A 21,953-nucleotide genomic window follows, 5' to 3' on the forward strand; every position below is an offset into this window, starting at 1 on the left:
TTAGCTATCCTGAGTGTGCCTTTAATTAAATAATTACGCATTATTTAATTAATTAGTGTTCCTTCCTTCTAGCTAATTAATCTTATTAATTACGCTATAATCCTCCTTTAATTAATTATTTGACAATCATAAATCATTTAATCAATTAAATTTGACCCTTTTCTTTTATTAAATAAATCAAATGCCTAATTTTATCATTTAATTCACTTTTGTCCTTTCCTCCTAATATTCCCTTATAGAATTAATTAATTCTATTTCCTCACATGTCTCCTAACTTTAACCCTCATCTAACTCCTCCTCTAACTTAACCCATTAACTAACCTTGGGTTTTAGTCATCCTTTTATTCCTTCCAACCTCTCCCCCACCCTATATGTGTGTATTACTAAATAATCAATCAATTAATTAAATTTGATCCCTTCTTCTATTAAATAAATCAAATGCATAGTTTGACTATTTAATTCATTTTTGTCTTTTTCCCTTAATAACCCTTGTGGAATTAATTAATTAAATTAATTCTATTTCCTCACATGTCTCCTAACATTAACCCTCATCTAACTCCTATAACTTAACCCATTAACTAACCTTGGGTTTTAGTCATCCTTTTATTCCTTCCAAACTCTTTCCCACTCCATATGTGTGTATTCCTACATATCTTAATATTGAAAAATGTCTTAATATTTGGAAATGAATCTTCTTATTTGGGTCTCTCTCTCTCAAATAGGCATGTGTCCTCAAGGACACTTGTCAATCTTTTTCACAACACTTGCCTTTCTCAAGAAAAAATATCATTTCCATTTGTGACATTTTTCCTTCTCAAGGACAAGTGTCTCTTTTTCATGATTCTTTTTCTCCCAACTTGGCCTATTTGATCCCTCCTTCACAATCCATTCACTTTCACTCTCTCACACACTCAAGTTTCTTTATAACTAAAAAAAAAGTTGAATATAATAGAGATTATAGAAATGAATCACACACTCAAATGGGGTATGTATTCTTCTCATGATCATTGTTATGATGCCCCTATATCCCTTGTACATTAGGAAATTTACCTTCTCTACATGATATTTGTTCAAGTGTTAACATTATACTGTTATTAGATATATATATGTGGAGATATTATATATTCAAGTTTGCATAAGTTGATAACATATATGGAATAAACATATAGTTAATACACACTTTATTATAGATTATTTTCAAGATAGTTACTCCAATCTTCCAAAATCTAAGCTAAATATCATTGAAGGATTTAAAATGTTATAATAAAGTTCCTTAGTTATGTTACTCGAAATATCATTTTAAGACTAATTATTCTTGAAATTACTTTACATGTCATGTGCAGAATAAATAATATGTTCACATTCTATGAACTTGGATTAATAGAACATCTCTATCTAACACACTTCAATTTTCTAAAGGATGAAAATAATTAGAATATGTACATAGAGGACACTTACATGTTTGTTTATATTGTCTTTGAATAGTTTCCAAAAGATATAATATAATCCTAATCAATCTATGAGTTTGACATGGGATGTAACATGAACATAGAGATATGATAGACTCCCCTAAAGTTTTTGCAAACATCATGATATTCTCGTACTAGAATAACCTTTCTACACATGCACATAAAATTTATAATAAAAACTTTGAATTAAAAACATGCATGTTGATCATAAATCTAGGTTACACATTTGTGCATTTTATTTGAATAAACATGTGAGAATTTAGAAAAACACACATCTATAATTTATAAATATAAATACATATAAAAATAATACAAACTATGTAATTAATGAAATAAAATTGTTGTTTCTTAAATAAAATATATAAGAAAGTCTATTACAAAATGTAATTATGGTCCTAGGAGAAAATATGCTTAAATAAATAAAAGATCTTGCTACACATAATCTAGATCCTCTCTATATTTTATTATCTCTAAAATATTTTCATGATCTTCAACAGACAACCTCAATTTTTGTTGGCCATGTTTTTTTGTTTTTTTTTAAACTTTCCAAATTCAATCTTGTTTCTATAACTAAGTGACCATAATGTAGAAGCTTTTCATAGACATATAATCGATAAATATGATACCATTTTTATTTATCTTTATTTATTAATGATGTGTGCCTTCAACAATGACTAATCTAGTGGAATATTGCCCAATACCATCTATCATTGATTGTGACTATTTTCATTTTGGTTGTGTGCATCTTAGTAGATAGTAATCTACACCTTCTATATTGTTATGATCTATAGGCACAACAAAAATATCTCTTGTACACCACAAGTGAACATGTCTATAAGTTATATTTTTAAGGTATACATATTCAAATTATAATTATGCTCAACTTAGGTAGAATATAAATCATTTACAAGTTAAAATTTAATTTAAATTTACTTCTAAATTTTACTTGTAATAACTAAATTATTAGATATGTGTTTATAATCATATGAATATAGATGATCATTAACATCTACAATGTCACATAGTTCTTCATAAGGATGCATTGATACTAATTGTTTCATTTCCCATTGTGAAACATATCTATCCCTAATCAAATTGTAGAATATTTGCATTATTCTCAATGTAGTCAACACAAAAAATATTTTTTCTCACTCAAATACCAAGAGGCTTGCTATGTTATGTATACTCATGACTTGATGCAAACTTCTAATATCATTCATTGTTTGATAATTATAAGAATTAAGAAAGGTGAGCATAATGTCCGACTATATGCAGTTAACACACCAAAATATTGGATATATACATGATTTCTACTCCAAATAATGTCAAGGTAATTTGAAAGTAAAATATTTAGCATTATACCCCTAATTTAACAAATAATAAAGATAGTGATAATTATAATAGTATAAACAAAATGTTTATCAAGAAGGAAAATAACAAACAAGTGTTGCATTGCATCATAGTTCCTACCATACTTGGCAATATAATTTGTTGGGGGCTTGGTAATAAAGTCCAAGGAAGCTCTAGATAAATTGCAATCTTGTCTTCATTGATTCCAAATTATCTTGATATGCAGAAATTCAAGGCTATTAAAACAATTTTGAAGCTTGGTTGATCATTGTTACCTCATTCCCAAGTGTTCTCAATAGAACAATTGATGTTTACATGGCAGTTATTATCTATCACTGGCTGGATATTACTTGGTTGAAAAATAACTACAATTTTTGGTATGATCACTCAATTTGTAGCAAACTTCTTTATTATAAAAGTTAAGAGTGACTTCATGAAGTAGATGCACAGAGATAAATTGAGAAAAGGAAGGCACATGAAATATTACTCTTATGAATCTCATTGTTCTTAACCTAGTTATATTGATGACAACTTCAAACAATATAAAGGGATGAAATTATTACTTTGGGGGTTATGATCGATATGCTATTAACAAACATGAGGTTATTGTAGTTCTTCCTAGTCTATATTGTCAATTACATCTTGTCCCAACAAGAAGGCATACCGTTTCATTCTCACGATGATTACATAGTGTAAATCTATGATCCAAAATAAATAAGCTTTAGAAAAATTGAGAGACTTTATTTATCTTATAAGGGTGTAATTCACAAATTCAATTGACTATGGCCTCATAAATTAGAAATCTTAATCACTAGAATTTTGAGCAATGACACTCTATATTAAAAGGTATAATAGAAATTTACCCATTTGCTTAGGGATTCTCATTGTTCATTTAATTCTATTAAGGATCAAGATGTTGTATTTGATGGCCACTCTTGGCTTTTATGAGCATCTTGTCCTTTTGCTAAAACCTTGTCATCCTCCTTTAGCTCCCATATCGAATAGTTTAATGTGTTTCCTATTTGGATTCACCTTGTGATTCAAAATTTGAGGCTATTGGTACTTGATTATGTGTGTCACTTGACTAAGGTAGGTAAACTACTAAAAAATTCACTAATGCCACCTTCACCTAAATATTGGTCAAATTGGATTTATCTAAACCTCTACAAATAGAGGTTGTTTTGTAAGTTTTGGATTGTTCTTGGTGACAACCTTTGGATTATTATGGTATTCCCTTTTCTCATAGGAATTATTTCTACATGTGTCATTTGGCTTCTTTTTGTTCTCACTTTAAGGTCTCAAGATCTTCCTATTGGTGAAAGGATGTTGTTTGTGAACATTTTATAGTTGATATAAGAGTTATTATGAACTAACAATAAAGAAATCTTGAGAAATCTTAAGGTCATATGACCCCAAGGGAAAAGAATAAACAAGAAAATTTAATTCTATAAAATTAGAGAATCAAGGAGACAAGAGATATGTGATTAAGATAGAAGACAACAAAGGGGAATAGAAGTCGAAGGGGAAGAAAATATGCAGAAGCCCCCAAGTGCATAATAAAAATTTAGAAATTCAATAAATGATAGTAGAATAGTTGAAGAGGTAGATCAAAGAGGTTGGTGTAGGTACAATAGAAAAAGAAGAATAATAATTATGAAATAATGGATCCATACAAAACTGAGAAGTGACAAGTGACAATACTAAATGAACATGTGCTCCTAAGAAGTAAGAATAAAAACAATGAAACTATTGAAAAAGATGACATATATTTAACATATGAATTTATTATATTTTCATCAAAGGAACGACATTGCATGGGTTTTGCATTTGTTATTGCTCTGTGATCATTCTATGTTAAATATGTTAAAGAAAATATTTCTTTCTGAATCTTTTGATTGGAAGGTGGTAGAACATGCATCTATTATTTCAACACGAATTGAGTTATTCTGGCAATGCATTTTGGCAACACTGATATCTCTTCTTTGGTTGTACCTCAAATTGAACATAAAATCATTCATTTGGGCAGAGATTGGTGGTGCATGATGTTATCACTTCTTGTATTTAATCGGTTTATAATTGCATTGATTTTCTGCTTCATTACCTCTCTGTTAACTATCACTATGAATCTTGACGGCAGTATTTGTTTTAGTCTGCGGGTAAACGAGTTTTCTTGAATTTCTTATTGAAGATTGCTCTGCTGTTTCCTTTAAATCTCAGACTGTGAAAACTATATATATACAACCATTGCAATCCATCCTCACAGCCATTAACAGGAACTAAAATCGATTGAAACCGTAAAATATTTACATTAAATCTCACATGGGTTTGACATCAGACGGCACAGATTGATCCGTGCCCTCTATGTATTACAAAAATTTTCGGGTAAATCATCATTAGGAATCAGAAATATACTATAAATTCAAGGAAGACTTCTTACATTTGCACGAGATATATACATGGTGGTTAATATAAAAGAAATTTCTGCAGGCTACCTAAAACAAAACCAAAACTTGAAAACAAAAACATGCTAACCATTTCTGGTAAACTCCGTATTGAAAACGTACTGGGCATTTAGGGCTACACCTTGAGCATGAGGTTATCAAATAAACAGCTGCTGTCAGTGTCCATATAAGTCGACTGGAGATAGGATTTGATCTTGAGGCTGAAAATTCTGTGCTCCCAATAAAAACAGTTATTGTCTGAGCTAACATAGAAATTTGTTACCAAAACCCTGAAAATCTTTCAAAACTCCCCGTATCGTTGATCCACAACTGAGATATTGGAACACCCAGAGCCTTTGCAATGCTCCTGGACTTCAGCTTGGCCACTATCCTAATCGTCTCATCATACCCAGTCAAATTTTCACTCTTATCAATTTGTACCTCTTTCATACAAATTCCACATGCCCGAATCTTAAGCAACTCTGATTTCCCAGCTGCTGAATAGTCGTATAACTTTCTCACGAACTGCTCTCTCCGTGCTGTTGTAGCCGCCTCTGAAATCCTCCAACCTGCAATGGCAGCCTCGTAGCCCTTCTTTCTAGCCTTACAAATATTACTACAAGCACTGGTCAGGGGAACCTCCAAACACCGGTTGCTCCCACAAATCACACAAAGTCCCCTCAGAAAAGTTAGATACCTGATCAAATGCTGGAGAAGACCTTCCACAACATTGTTACTAGTTAGTTTGGCCTCGTTTTGCGCCAGAGCAGACCTGATGTAATCTCTGACCACGCCAGGCAGCAGGTAAGTCAAACCCAATGAGGTCTGGGGTTTGACTCCCTCTTGAAAACAGAACACATCCACAGCCTCTGTCAGAAACACCTCGACCATGAGTGCACGGTCATTGGCAACACCAATTCGCAGAAGAGCATCATCTCCCTCCAAAAATTCCTCAACTGCAACTTCAAAATGGAAATAGGGATTGGGTTTGTCAAAGAGTTGAACTTTACACCACTGAACAACATTTCCTCTCTCCACAGCCCTCGCTTGAATGAGCCTGATCATGGCATTCCAATTATCCGGGGGAAAAAAGCTGGTGGTGGCCCAGAGCTCGTCTGCAACAGTCCATTTGTCAATCCACCATCCTGATCTCTCTCTTCTTTTACTCTCCTGACTGCCTCTGAAAACAGGGGAATCGTCAATTTGGTCGACAAGAAAACCCGCTGCTGCTTGTGCAGCCTGGTAAATCGCCTCTCTTGCATCATTACAAGCCGTGGCCATGATCTCCGCATCTAGAATAATCCGCCACCGATTATCTTCATACGCCCGCAAAAACAATCGCGAAAATGCATACAATTTATCTAGGGCCTCCACTGCCCTGCACACAGACTTCATGGACACCTCAAACCCCACAAGCAAAAGCTTAAATTTTGCAGGCAAATCCGGGGCCGCAGCTTCTGATAAGGATAGAGGGGTTCTCGATCGCTTGACCGTCATGATATTGAAGGAATATTCTCTGGTTCTCTGCAAGGGCAGGGCTTCAATCGACCACAAAAGTCCGCTCATTCCCAATTTCAAGTGTCGCGGTTTTGGAATGAATTTTATGAGGCAGTCCGCATAGCGAGAGCATTTCCAGCAGACGATTTCAGATTGCAGATCCAATTCATAGTCATAGAGCTCCATTTCAATATATTGCTATACTGCTACACTTCACAGTTTTTCTAATACAAAAAATCAACCCTGAAACATCTTTAAAAGCTATGTACATCGATACAAAAATAACTCACTATCTAATTCCAATGTCATTGATTTCGGAAATTTGATGTCTATTTTTCTGGAAAACTTGAAGCACGTTGGATTTCGGGCATTTCTTGACAACTGTTGCATTTTGGTTGCGTAACTCCTAAGAAATTTCGTGATTGGAACGCGTGGAAAGTCGAAGGTGGAAAATTCAAGCATTTTTACATGACCCTGGCTCATTGTTCTTGGTGAAAACTGTGAAACCACTAATCCAACCTGTCCGTTAAACATGGTTTTGGTTATGGGGTCTACAATGTATGGGTCAGTGCATTCTTATTTACTGATAGTTGCATTGGAGAATTATCTGATCATACCATTGGAAAATAAAGTGAAAATAATCACAATGTAATTATGGAAATGGACTTTTTAGTGTATGATTATAAAATATATCGGATTATTTCTATCTATTTGACATCTCTTTCAAAAGTTCAAGTTCTTTATTATTAGACCAATTCAGAAGTATCTAGTAAATAATGTTTCCGTTTTTTATTTTATCACATTGTGAATGTCCAAATATACTTAGATTCTATTATTCTTTGTTTATTTTAAAGTTTTTTTTCAATACTATTGGAGAATATGTGCTTTAACATATGTTTTTATTTTCTATTTAAAAAATATGAGTGGATTTATTTATAGATGTAATTGTCATAATCCAAATGTCATAATCCAAATAATCATAATTTCTAATTTATTTAAACACTATTTTTTTTCAAGCTATTACGATTATTTTATTTTGATTTTGTTGGTGTATTTATTTATTCATCTTGGATATAATTCCACTTTACTTAAGTTTACTTGGGTACATGCATAACATTGTGGTTTGCATATGAGACACTTAGGGAGACGTGTATACATTGGGAGTGTGTATGCAAGAGAATTTCCACCTTTTATGGTGTGATCTTGTTATTACTTTACCATATCCACTTATTGTGGAGTGATAATTCCACTCCACTTTACTTAAGTTTACTTGGGTACATGCATAACATTGTAGTTTGCATATGAGACACTTAGGGAGATGTGTATACATTGGGAGTGTGTATGCAAAAGAATTTCCACCTTTTGTGGTGTGATCTTGTTATTACTTTACCATATCCACTTATTGTGGAGTGATAATTCCATCTTCGGTGGGTGAATGTGTATGTAAGATAATTTCCACTTTTTATGGTGTGATCTTGTTATTACTTTATCATATCCACTTATTGTGGAGTGATAATTCCACCTTCGATGGGTGATCCACCTCATCTGGAATATTTTATTTTTTCTTCTACCTACCCTTGCATCTCATTGAGCCACATGTCATCATTGTGTGCTTTCTTGTCTCTTAGCCTTGCCTTTATAAGCAGGTTCATCTACATTGTATGTAACAATTCTTGATGATCTAGTTGATCTCTTTTGTATCTTGATAGGAGTACAATTTATTCTTGTGGTATTTTATCTCTCTTGTCATTGTGCTATCTTTTGGTCTCTTTGATCTTGGTTGCTTCAAACATAATCTCATAGATTTAACAATTATACTAGGATAAAATAATTATTTAGTTTCATTTTTTATGCAATAATTTTATTTAAGAGAATCTTCTTTTATTGCTTCATTAAGGTAGTGGGAGTTTCAAATTTAAGAGACCAAAAAATATAGTAATGTCAATTACAACTTGTATGCTCATAAGTGTGGAATCTGTAAAAGAGAATCAAACAACATCAAACACACACATGAAACATCATGTTAGAGTTATAAATCAAAATAGAAAGTAAACTAAGTTAGCTTCAAAATCAAGAACTCCAAGCACGTCTCATGTTCCTCTATCTCCAAGGATCTTTAAGATTCAAGATGAATCTCTCTTGGAAGAGCACTTGATCTTTTAGATGTCAACCTAAAGAACGCGATTGAAGGATATGCCAAGATCAAAATTTATGCAACTAAGATCCTAGCTAGATAATCAAATGATATGAAAAGATGAAATGGAAGATGGAATGCAATATATGAGATTAAGATTGATTACAAATTGAAAGCTTAGGTGTGCTAATTAAACTAACATGGAAATTGCTTTGAAATTGATATACAATAGCTATGAATTAAGTTAGCATGAAAATGGGATTAGCATGATACTATCAACATGATGAAAGCTAAACTAGCATGCAAATAAAATGATCTAAGTGCTTGAAGATGACAAATTGAGCTCCTTGATAACCTACAAAATGACTATAAGTTTGATGCACGAGATGATGGACCCTAAGATTGAAGAAATAGGCTCTATTTATAGAGAGAATAGAGAAATGGATGGCCAAGATTGAGCAATCTTAACAAAGGCTAGGATTGAAAGTTATCAATCCATGAGGGGGATTCAATCCAATCCCAAGTTGACTAATGTCACCTTGAGATGGCTTGAGAGGATGCTAAGAAAGCATTAGATGCTAAGTAAGCATTAGGGATAACCTCAAGGGATGACATCATTGGATAATGTTATTATCCAAGGGAGCATGCTATTGTCCAAGAGAAAAACTCTAGTGAAAAGTTGAAGGATGGTCAAAGGGACAACCATCATGGGCTAAGGTGATGTCTTGTAAGAGGCATTGAATGTCTTTTGAAGACTTTGGAAGTTAACTTGTTGAAAGTTAGATAACCTTTAAGTCTTTTGTAAGAACCTTACAAGTTTGGAAGACTCAACAAGTTAACTTGTTGAAAAAGGTAAAGTCTTAAATGCATTTAGAAGACTTTCTTCCAAATTTGAAGAAGTGACTCCCCAAATTTAGGGATGTGACATGATTATAAGAATTAGGCTAATTAATGAGGGATTAGAGGGGTTCTAGAAGAATATTAGCATGCTAATAGAAAATGTAGGAGAATGCAAGTGGAGAGAAATATGTATTTTTAGATAAAATAAAATATTTATTTTAGCCAAAAGGGGGTGCAACTTGCATTTGTAGGAGGGTGAACTCACAATACTGGTTCTCACTTTTTGACCAACTTTGACACTTAGATGAACATTTTGGAAAAAACCTTCACTTTCCGACACCTATTACTTTTAAACCGTTAAGAATTTGAAGATTATGTAAACTAGTGATTTGTAAACTAGTGAAAAGCTTCTCTCAGGTGGTGGCACAGGTTCCTCAAGCTAATGTGCCTCTGGTTGCTTCTTCTGTTCCTCAGGAATGTGTGGTTGCTTGCACCCCGACTGATCGTTTGAAAAATGTCGGTTCAATGGATGACCCTCCCGCGTCCCAGATTGCTGCTGGATCTTCTGCTGTCCCTACCTCTGCTGTTCCAGCCTCTCTGAATGTTGGCTCTGTTCCTCTTGATGATGGGAGGTCCTCTATTCTGGATCCATCCTCTTGGAAAAAGGCTGCTGCTAGGGTTGAGGAGGGATGGATTACTGTTAAAAGTAAAAAATCTAAATTGTCCTAGTCCTCTTTTGATATGACCCTTCGATCCCACAAGGGTAGGATAAATTCTTGATCCTTCCTAGTTGGGTTAGGGTTGCTGGTTTTTTGCAGCCTATTGGTGTTTGGTGGGGGTATTTGTTGTTCCCCTTCTTTTGATTGGCTGTGCCGAGTCTCTATTGTGTTCTGTTTCTTTGTGTGGACTTTCAAGTTTATCTTTCGGTTCGGGTTACAGGTCCTTCTAAAACCTGTCTTGTAAAGGGTTTCTGGTCCCTTAAAAACTTGTTTTTCCTTAATCAAAAACATCTTGTTTGTAGATTCTAAATATTTTTTTTCAATTTTTTCTTAATAAAATTTAATCAATTTTTCCATCTCCCTCAAAAATTAGTTTTTTACAACAAACAACATTTTTTAAGAGTGATGTACATCCCAAAACGCATAACTTTTTTTTTCTATAAATGATAAAAACTTAATTCTTTTGAATTTTGGTTTTTAACATCAATACCAAGGGCATGCAGTTGGTTTGATAATGATATGTCAAGAATATTTCTCATTTTGCTAAGTTTTAAAGTCTGACTAATTATAATTTAGATACACGTGTACGTTTGAACACATAACTTGTTCTATATATATCAAAATTTGATTTGATTTTATTTGTTAGAAAGAAGACATCAATACCTAGTGCATAGATATTCTTCAGAATTTTTTGAATTATTTTACTGTTTTTCCAAATGCATTGAACAAAGAAGTTCATGTACATTCATAAGAAATATATTAATGAAATTAAATATATTAAAAACTCTACTTTTTGGAAAGCTTATAATAAAGACTAAATACTTAAAAAGGCAAAAATTCTAAATGAATTCATTTGATCCCCCAAAAACTAATGTAAAATTATTTTTTTATCCACATTTTATAGATGCAAAGGAGACTCCATTGCAAGTATGATTTAAAAGTAGAGAGGTTCTACCTAAGAAATTTTGATCTAAGAGCCTTTGATCTAACTCTCTTCGATTAATTACTTCAAATGAGACCTCTTAAAGCTTAAATCATTATATTTTCTAAAAAATGTATGATTTCAGCAAAAATCAGGATGTACCAAAAAGTGGGAACCAGCATTGTGAGTTCACCCAGGATTTTGCAAGTGGGGGGACTATTCACATCTATTCAAATGCAAAATTAATTAAAAGGGAAAAAGGGGGGTTTTAATTGAATAAATAAGATTTATTCAATTAAATAGCTAAAGGGTACTTAATCAAACCTTAGTTTAATTTAATAGGTTAGGCTATCTAAGCAAATAACTTTAATCAAATCTTTAATTTGATTAATAGGTTGATTCGAAGAATAGGGATATTAATTAAATCTTAGTCTAATTAATAGTTGAATAAATGATTGATTAAATGAATAAAATTTATTTAATTAGTTGCACAAGTTTTAGGTGTCTACATTTTGCCCCTCTTTGAAGCGACGTGTGACCACATGTTGATTCTAAGAAAAATGCTCGATATGTCGCCAAAATTCTTGATATGGTGTTGTTGTCAAAATTGTCTATATGAAGCCTTGGATATGAAGAATTGATTCGATATGAGATTCGGAGACAGAACTGATTTCGATATGGAATTGATGTCAATATGCCCCCCTTGGGAGATAAATTGAGAAAAATTATGATGCGTGGGGGTGATGTTGCGATGTACAACGATATGAAATTTTTGGACATTTTTGAATTTTTTTGGAAATTTTAAATTTTTCGATATTTATCTGCCGACAAATGTTATTAAAAAGAATAGATTAAAATGATAAAGAGACTAGGTGGGCATAATGTGTACATGCCCCACATGTCCACCGAGGCACCATAGTTGCCTTCGTCAGCATGGGCTATATAAACCCTCAAGGGCCCATTTCCACCTCATTTGTACACTTGCCATTTGGAGAGTGGAGCTTGGAGAGGAGAGAAGAAATGGACCCCCCTATCACAAGCATAAATTTGAGCGAGTTTGACGCTACCAGCGACCAATAGAGTACGACCCATCGGTGAGTTCGATCTTCTAACCCTCTTTTGTGAATTTTTAGCTAGATTCTCATGTTTTTAGGTTAGATTTTTCAAGTTTTTCGCTTGTACGATAAGGTTTTTTTCATTTTTATTTTTTTGAATATTTTAGTGCATATGTTAGGTTTTGAAGCGCATTTTCCGTACGACATAGCGTATTTGAACTTTCTCGTAGTGCACATGTTTATTTAATTAGCGCATTTGCAAAGTCGTAAAACGTATTTATATTAGTGCATTTGTTAACTGTTCTAGCACATTTGTTACAGTGCTTAATTTTTTAATATTTTTAACACATGCAAAATTGATTTTTAGATGTGTTATGATGTTTTGCACCTTGTTGATATGTTGAAATTGGTTGATTGCTTTTGTTGAAATGCGATATTGTCAAATGTTGGTCTAGAGTCGATATGGGTCTTGATTCGATATGAGTCAAGTTGATATGGTTCAGATTCAATATGGGTCAGTTGGCATGGATCCTGATTGTCGATATGAGTCAAGTGTTGATATGGTTCAATAGTCGGTATTAGTCAAACTAATTGTCGATATGGATCAAATTGATTCGATATGAGTCAAACTAATTTGGTATGGGTGAAACTTGTCGATATTGGTCAAACTTGTCGATATTGGTCAAACTGATTCGATATGGGTCAAAGTTTGTCGACAAGGGGCCTGATTTGATATAATTATTGATTTCGATATGATTCTTGTTTTCGATAGATAGGTTAAGTTGAACCCACTTAGTTGTCAAGAGTGTCTGATTTGGAACTCTTTGTGTGATATCGTGATTGTCGTCACTTTGATAGGTGCCCCTTTTTGATTGAGTGTTGATGCTTGATTGCTTAGAATAGATGGAACTGATATGGTACTCATGTGTTGATATAAGCACACTTAGGTGTTATTCATCTTTGGGAGCGATACCCGAAGACACTCTCCATGCAAGGAAGATTGACTGATGATGATTGAGCAGTGCTCGAGGCTTACAGATTGATACACCTGCTACACATGCCTTCCTATTGGAAGAACATAGCATTTCTAATGGCCTTGGCTGAGCGATGGCACAATAATTATAACACCTTTCACTTGCCGATAGGAGAAATCATAGTCACTCCCAAGGATGTTTATCAGATTCTCCAGATTCCGAACACCAGAGAGCTAGTAGTCTATGATGTTGAGGAGATTGGCGGGATCGATGTGCTGCAAGAGACGTTTGGTGATTCCCATATTGTTGGATATTCAGTGCCTTGGCAGGATATGGTGGATAGATATGCGGGATATCGGGGGTCTAGTCTAGAGCAAGTTGCTCATTCCTTCAGATTTGGGCGTGGGAGCATACAGCTATTACAAGCCCCATTGTTCAGAGATCTCGACCAGTTGGGTAGCCATATCTCTACATGTATAGACAAGCAACTTCTCAGCCTATGCTCGGGAAGCTAGAGTATTGGAGGTGTGTTCTAGATGACATGGATGAAGTGGTTTGGCGCCTATACTTGGATTGTGAGCCATGGCCCGAGGATGCCACAGAGGTTCTAGTTTTTCTATAGTGTAGATATCTGATTGGGTGGACACCCTATGTAGTAGAGAGATTCATCTTGTCCCAAGTATATCGACAGTTTGGTCAGCCACAACCAATGCCACAGGATGACAGTTTGGTGGGCGCTAGAAATATATACTCAGAATTATGGAATTTGTAAAAGAGAATCAAACATCAAACACATACTTGAAACATTATGTTAGAGTTAGAAATCAAAATAGAAACTAAATTAAGTTATCTTCAAAATCAAGAACCCAAGCACGTCTCATGTTCCTCTATCTCCGAGGATTTTCAAGATTCAAGGTGGCTCTAACTTGGAAGAGCACTTGATCTTTTAGATGTCAACCTAAAGAACAAGATTGAAGGATATGCCAAGATCAAAATGAATGCAACTAAGATTCTAACTAGATGATCAAATGATATGAAAAGATGAAATGCAAGATGAAATGTAAGATATGAGATTAAGATTGATTCCAAATTGAAAGCTTAGGTGTGCTAATTAAACTAACATGGATATTTATATGAAATTGATATACAATGGTTATGAATTAAGCTAGCATGAAAATGGGATTAGCATGATACTATCAATATGATGAAAGCTAAACTAGCATGCAACTAAGATGATCTAAGTGATTGAAGATGACAAATTGAGCTCCTTGATAACCTGAAAAATGACTATAAGTTTGATACACAAGATGATGGATCCTAAGATTGAAGAAATGGGCTCTATTTGTAGAGAAAATAGAGAAATGGATGGCCAAGATTGAGCAATCTTAACAAGGGCTAGGATTGAAAGTTATCAATCTATGAGGGTAATTCAATCCAATCCCAAGTTAACAAATGTCACCTTGAGATGGCTTGAGAGGATGCTAAGTAAGCATTAGGGATAACCTCAAGGGATGACATCATTAGATAATGCTATTATCCAAGGGAGCATGCTATTGTCCAAGAGGTAAACTTTTGTGCAAAGTTGAAGGATGGTCAAAGGGACAACCATCATAGGCTAGGATGATGTCTTGTAAGAGGCATTAAATGTCTTTTGAAGACTTTGGAGGTCAACTTGTTGAAAGTTAGATAACCTTTAAGTCTTTTGTAAGAGCCTTACAAGTTTGGAAGACTCAACAAGTTAACTTGTTGGAAAAGGTAAAGTCTTAAATGCATTTAGAAGACTTTCTTCCAAATTTGGAGAAGTGACTCCCCCAAATTTAGGGTTGTGACATGATTAGAAGAATGAGGCTAATTAATGAGGGCTTAGAGGGGTTCTAGAAGAATATTAGCATGCTAATGGAAAATGTAGGAGAGAGCAAGTGGAGAGAAATTGGCATTTTTAGATAAAATAAAAGATTTATTTTAGCCAAAAGGGGGTGCAACTTGCATTTGTAGGATTTTGCAAGTAGGGGGACTATTCACAAATAAATAATGATTTATTTAAATGCAAAGGTTTTTTTTTTTTAATCAAATTAATTAAATAAATAAGATTTATTCAATTAAATGGCTAAAGGGTACTTAATCAAACCTTAGTTTAATTAATAGGTTAGGCTAGGAGAAAAGGATTTTAATCAAATCTGTAATTTGATTAAAAGGCTCATTGGAAGAATAGGGATATTAACTAAACCTTAGTCTAATTAATAGGTGAATAAATGATGATTAAATGAATAAAATTTATTTAATTAGTTGCACAAGTTTTAGGTGTCTACACAACTAAAAATGGGAGCTTAAATTTAGTGAGGAATAGATAGAATGCAGTTACAATTTGGAAAGGAAGAGGTATATGTAACAGTACAGTTACATGAGAAAAGTGTTTGTTATTACAGAGCGAGGAGGAGATTGCATGATATAGAAGGGGAATGAAAAAAAAACGTCATCGATGCAACACCTAAGATGTACCTTTAACCATATTTATTAATTAATTAAAATCCAAAATACAACTATTTTTTTTAATTTTCAATTGATTAATAAATATAATCAAACATCCTACATAGACATTTTGATCATGGAACTATGCTAATCCTAACTTTCCTTATCATATAAGCGTCTCTTAAATAGAGAATGTTGACATTTGAAACGTTTCCAGACCAAACCATCGTAGAATTCTTATTTTTCCATTCGATTTAAAGGATTTATATTAATAGACATATATCGAGTCACTACCAGTCTTCAAATCTGAGTTAATATTAACATATGTCAGCCATTTAAGCGAACTCCATTTTACCGTGCTCAATCATATGCGTATGCTAAATTTAGATTCTTGAAACTGATCTTGCATGCATCTCAATGTCTTGTCCATGCAAGCGTGTTTAATTGTAGCCATTGCACTCGAGTCTACACTTCCTTTATCTAATAATAATAACAATTCTTTAATTCTATTTAGATGGGAGGTTATCAATTTATAGATCATTTATTATCATTTTTAGTTTCATCTTAATTATCAAGTCTTAATCATTTGAATGTTATTTTTGATAAAAAAAATTTAGGGTGAAAGAATTTAAAGAATTGTAAGGTATTGTTGTTAAATAAGAAGAATGGTTGAAATCATAAGATCATGTTGTTATTCATGCGTTTAGTATTGTATCAAAATGAAAAAAACAATTATATCTTTAAGTTTTGGAACTATTTATATGTGTGTGTACACACATATACTTCTTATATATATGGAGCAAAGATAAGATAAGTCTCTTTTTAAACTTATGTCAATAGTTAACTCAAAAAAAGGTGCTTTGATCAAAGCTTGTTTGATTTTTTAGTATATGCTTGCTATTTGATCATTATGTCCCATGCTCTCCTCCATATCATGATATTGTTACAGTAGCATCTAGAATGTAGATATATCATGATGTAGTAGGCAACCCTTTTGGTTACAATGCAACACACAAAACACAAACAAAATGCACACATGCGGAGACTCTCTACATTCAATTAAACACAACAATTGCTACAAGAAATCAAATTACATTCTTTTAAAATCCACATATATACAACATTGGTCTTCTTGGCCTTTCTTTCTCTCTCTTTTGCGAGCGCTTCCTTTATCCTTAATGGCTCTTGAAATTATGGTACCTTCCAAGATGGAGGCCCAACTCTCTCTCTCTCTCTCTCTCTCTCTCTCTCTCTCTCTCTCTCTCTCTCTCTCTCTCTCTCTCTCTCTCTCTCTCTCTCTCTCTCTCTCTCTCTCTCTCTCTCTCTCTCTCTCTCTCTCTCTCTTTGCACAACACACACAAGTTCAAATCTCACCTCTAATTCCTAGCGCACCCTCTCTTGGGTCACTTTTCCCCTTCACCCATTACTTACTATGCACCCCCCTCCTTTCTTACCCTTGTATATCTTTATATTCTGCATTTTTTTTCTTTATATAGCCTCGGTTCTCCTTATGTGGCCCCACCACACTTCCACATATTGGATCCCTCTCCTTTCTCCACACCCACATCCCACACTCCTCTTTTATTTCTAACCACTACTCCCACTATGTAGCCTTTACCCCTATTTTGGGAAAAAACCTTTATCTTGTTCTTCCTTTCAAAATATGTGTTACATTGGCTTTTATGGCACTTGGCACAAGTAGGCTAGATGTTGACACAATTATAGGATTTGATGTTACATCTACCATGTGTCTAAGTCCATTCGATGCAGGTCCAGACTTTGTTTCAAAGCTTCTAGTTTGGCACAAGCTGGCAGGATGCTGATGTATCAGTATTCTACATGTTATGAAGAATTTCATGGAACCATAATGCTTCGTGGTTGGGTGGGAAAGTTCTTCGACAATGTTTCACTATGATGTACTCAAGGGAGATAGTACATTGGGAGTTCCTATCAAGATTGTCATCAACTATGTACTTATGTACTCATTGTATTCGACCTTATGGTCTCTTGTAAAGGAAATAGTTTCCTTCTTATTTGTCTAATCCTTAACTTATGTACTCAAACATTATGTCAAAATACAATACCATGTTTTTTATTTTTATATATTTGAGCAAACATTGTAATAATCTATGATTTTGATTACATGTAATATATCTAGCAATAGATTTCTAACACACTTGTTGTTTATTGATTTAGATTGAAGGCATTCTATCAAATAGTCAATGGAGCATACAACCATTCAATTATTTTTGAGTTTAATGTATAGGAATAATTATCAAAACTCTTTCAAATAATAGAAATTATCACAAAAAAATGGTCAAATAGTTTTAACACATCTAAACATTTTAACAAATGATTTAAAAAAATCTTGTAAAGTGTTTCATAATCATAAATAGCATTAAATTTTTTAATCATACAAATTACATATTTTTTAATCATACAAATCACAAAATAACTTGTTTTGAATGTGGAGGACACAAAGCATATGAATGTCCAGAACATGGAAACACATGAAGAAGAAATGAAAGAAAATTAAGAGTTACAATTGTTAATGAGTAACCTAAATCTTCATAATTAAAGGATGCTAAAAATGGAGAAGTACTAATCACTAGGAGAGTTTTGTTGAATGAACCAATTTGAAGAAAGAACTTGTTTAGAACAAGATGCAAGTATCAAGACAAGGTATGTAATGTCATCATAGATGGTGGAAGAATAGTGTTTCTGGAGAGATGGTGAGTAAATTACAGCCAGAGAGGAGAAACCACCCACATCCATATAAGATAGTTTGGCTACAAGATAACAAGAAAGTTTCAATCAATGAACAAAGCTCGGTAAAATTTAACATAGAAAAGTATTAAATGATGAGATAATGTGTGATATTATGCCTATGAATGTTTGTCATATTTTGTTAGGGAGGCCTTGACAATTGGACAAGGGAGAAATGCACAATGGGTATACTAATACATACTCGTTGATAAAGGATGGAGTGAAACATAAGTTGAAGCCATTGAAAGGAGTGATGGAAAAGGTATGCAGTAGTGCAAGGGTTTGTTTAGTAGATGACATCAAGTTTTTAGATGGTATGAAGCAAGAACATTTTTTTTTGGTTAAACTAACCAAAAAGAAGTGGAGAAAAATGATTTGTTTATTCAAATCGAAACATAATAGAATGAGTTGCTTTTAGATAAAACAAAGGTTGCAGAAGAATGTGAGGTAAAATCAAATTTTACTATTTCCTTTTATGAGAATACAGATGAAGAAATAGATAAGTTTGTTGTAGTAGAGATTTTTTTTTATGAAATTCAATTTGAGAGACAAGATGTGGAGGTAAATGAAGGGTTTTTTGATGAATCATTGTTTGAGAACAATAAAGATGAAAGCCACTTGATTGGAGATATTGATTCCTTGTTGGAAAATGTGTAAATTGAGTCTCTTGATTGTTGTACTAACATTGTTTTGAGTGCACAAAATCGTACTGCAACAATTATATGTCTTTTAGGAGGGATTAAAATAATGAATTTTCATGAAGGAGATAAGGCAAAAGGATTGGGAAATGGTAAAGCAGTAAGGGATATAAAGGTAGACATTTGTATTGTTGGAGGAGAAGGTATGAATTCAATTGTTTATTCTAGTTTTCAAGAATATAGTGGAAAGTAAAATTGGATACTTCGAATGCTATGAGTGGTAGAAGAGGAATAAGGATGAAAGGTAATAACGTTATGAGATTGTAGAAAGAAATGAATAATATAATTTTGATGGATAAAGAAGAAAAATGGATCCAAGATAGCCATAGGGTCTACATTTGTTTTTTAGTTCAACCTAGGAAACATTTTCTTTCTACCATGGGCATCTCATGCAAGAGCATCAATGATTAATGGTAATCAACATCAACACAAGAAAAAGAGTATTTTTAATTTTTAATTTTTAATTTTCTAAGGTCTGGTTTTCAATATTTTAGGTGGAATAAGGTTGAATAATGTTTGTAATAAGACAATTATTTTATTTTAATTAATTTGGCAAGTTGTAATTGTCATTTTGTGAAGTTTCATGTAAAACTGACAACATTTACTATGCAGATTTTTAGTTACCCAACTTGGTTGTTGGATTTGGGAGTGGAACACTTACATGTTATGACACATATTAAATGCCCTATGACAAGTTGGAAGATACAAAATTTGGCTCCCAAGGTGGAGGTTTTGCGTTTTTCTATTCCTGGATCAACAAAAGGCCTAATTTGAGACAATTGTAAGAGAGGGATAAGTGAAACTAATAGGAGATCCCCATTTCAAATTCAATGAAAAAATTGGTGGGAATCTTACTTGGGCGTACCCATTCTAGGATTCCAAATGAAATGAAATTTACAAGTGGGCAATTACAAGTTGAATTTTGATTGTCTAGAGTTTTGTTTTTATAGGTGCATTTTGGAGGAGAGAAAGAAAGAAGAAAGAAGATAAGTTTGAAGGTCATTTTCTATTTCTAAAATTTCATTTTGCAAGCCTTGAAACATATTTACATTAGATTGTAATTTGGAGCTGAGAAGCTAATGGGCTTGGAAGATTGTTTTGTAAAATTGTTCTTAATTTCAATAAAATTTCTCCTAATTTTGATGCATAAATTTAGTTTTCAAATTTTAGAGTGTAATTTTATTTTGCATTCAGGTGACATATCTTTAGGTGAAATCACCTTGGAAGAGAATCCTCATCCATCACCATCAGATTGTCCATATCATATAAACAATTTGTCACTCGTACCAATTTATTCTTGTACCTATGCATTAAATTGGTCATCAATAATTTCAATGAGCTTCTTTTGACTAGATGTTCTTAAAACCAAATTCCTTATATCTCTTTTTTTTTCTCTCTTTTTTGATCATGTAACTTTCATCTATTCCTTTTATTCCCCATCACAAATTGCTTATTTTAATGCACTTGCATGCATACACATGTATGTACATTTCAATTTAATTCAAAGAGAAAATTATGGTTTAATTTGATCATAAATGAGAAATAAAATAAGTTAATTAATTGTCTATACGTATATGTTGTATTTAACTAATTTAGAATATTTGGAGTTGAGATAGTTTCTTTCATAAAAAAACATGCCAAGAAAGAATATTCACGTGTCTCATTGTCCATGCAAATATGCAACTATTAAGGATATTGATTAAAATGTGATGTGCATATATAATATAAATCATTATTTGTAGTCTCGATACATTTACTCATGAGAAGTGAAATATAAAAGATAATTAAAATGTAAAAAAAAAGCATGCCAAACAAGAATATATATGAGAACTAATAAAAATATCGACCTTTTCTATATTGATAGAGATATTTATGAAAAATCACTCTAGAAAACAACTAATATGAGAAGAGGAGAGGAAAGTGGTTGCACTTGCAAAGAAGGCACCTTGACAAAGATAAAAATTAGAAATAGTCCAAACTAGAAATAGGTAAATTCTCGTGATGATAAGGGCTATAAGATAGCCACTTGAGGTTAGGTTTGAGAGAGGTCAATTGATAATATATAGTGTTGATAGTTATATAATCAAAAGAGAATTGAAAAAGGTGAACAAAATATCTGGCTTTATGTACTCAACACACCAAAATATTGGATATATAAATGATTGTCACTCCAAATAATGCCAAGGCAATTCAAAAGTAAAACATTTGACGTTATTTGCTTAATTTATCAAATAATAACGATAGTGATAATTATAATAGTATAAACAAAATATTTATTAAGAAGGAAAATCATAAGCAATAAAGAAACCTCGAGAAATCCTAAGGTCGTGACCCAAGTAAGAAGAATAAACATGAAAATTTAATTCTATAAAACTAGAGCACAAGAATGTTTATGCTCTCAAGTAGAAAAGAGATATCATGTGATAAGAGAGAAAACATAATAGAGGGGAATACCAAGGCCATAGCATCCCTCACAAGAGAGAAAACATAATAGAGGGGAATACCAAGGCCATAGCATCCCTCACAAGGGGAAGAAAGTATGCAGATGCCTCCAAGTGCATAATAGAAATTCACCCAATCAAATTTAAATTCAATTCATACTAAAATCTTAGACTCTGA

This window comes from Cryptomeria japonica, chromosome 5 (genome assembly GCF_030272615.1).
Source record: "Cryptomeria japonica chromosome 5, Sugi_1.0, whole genome shotgun sequence".
Classification (NCBI taxonomy): domain Eukaryota; kingdom Viridiplantae; phylum Streptophyta; class Pinopsida; order Cupressales; family Cupressaceae; genus Cryptomeria; species Cryptomeria japonica.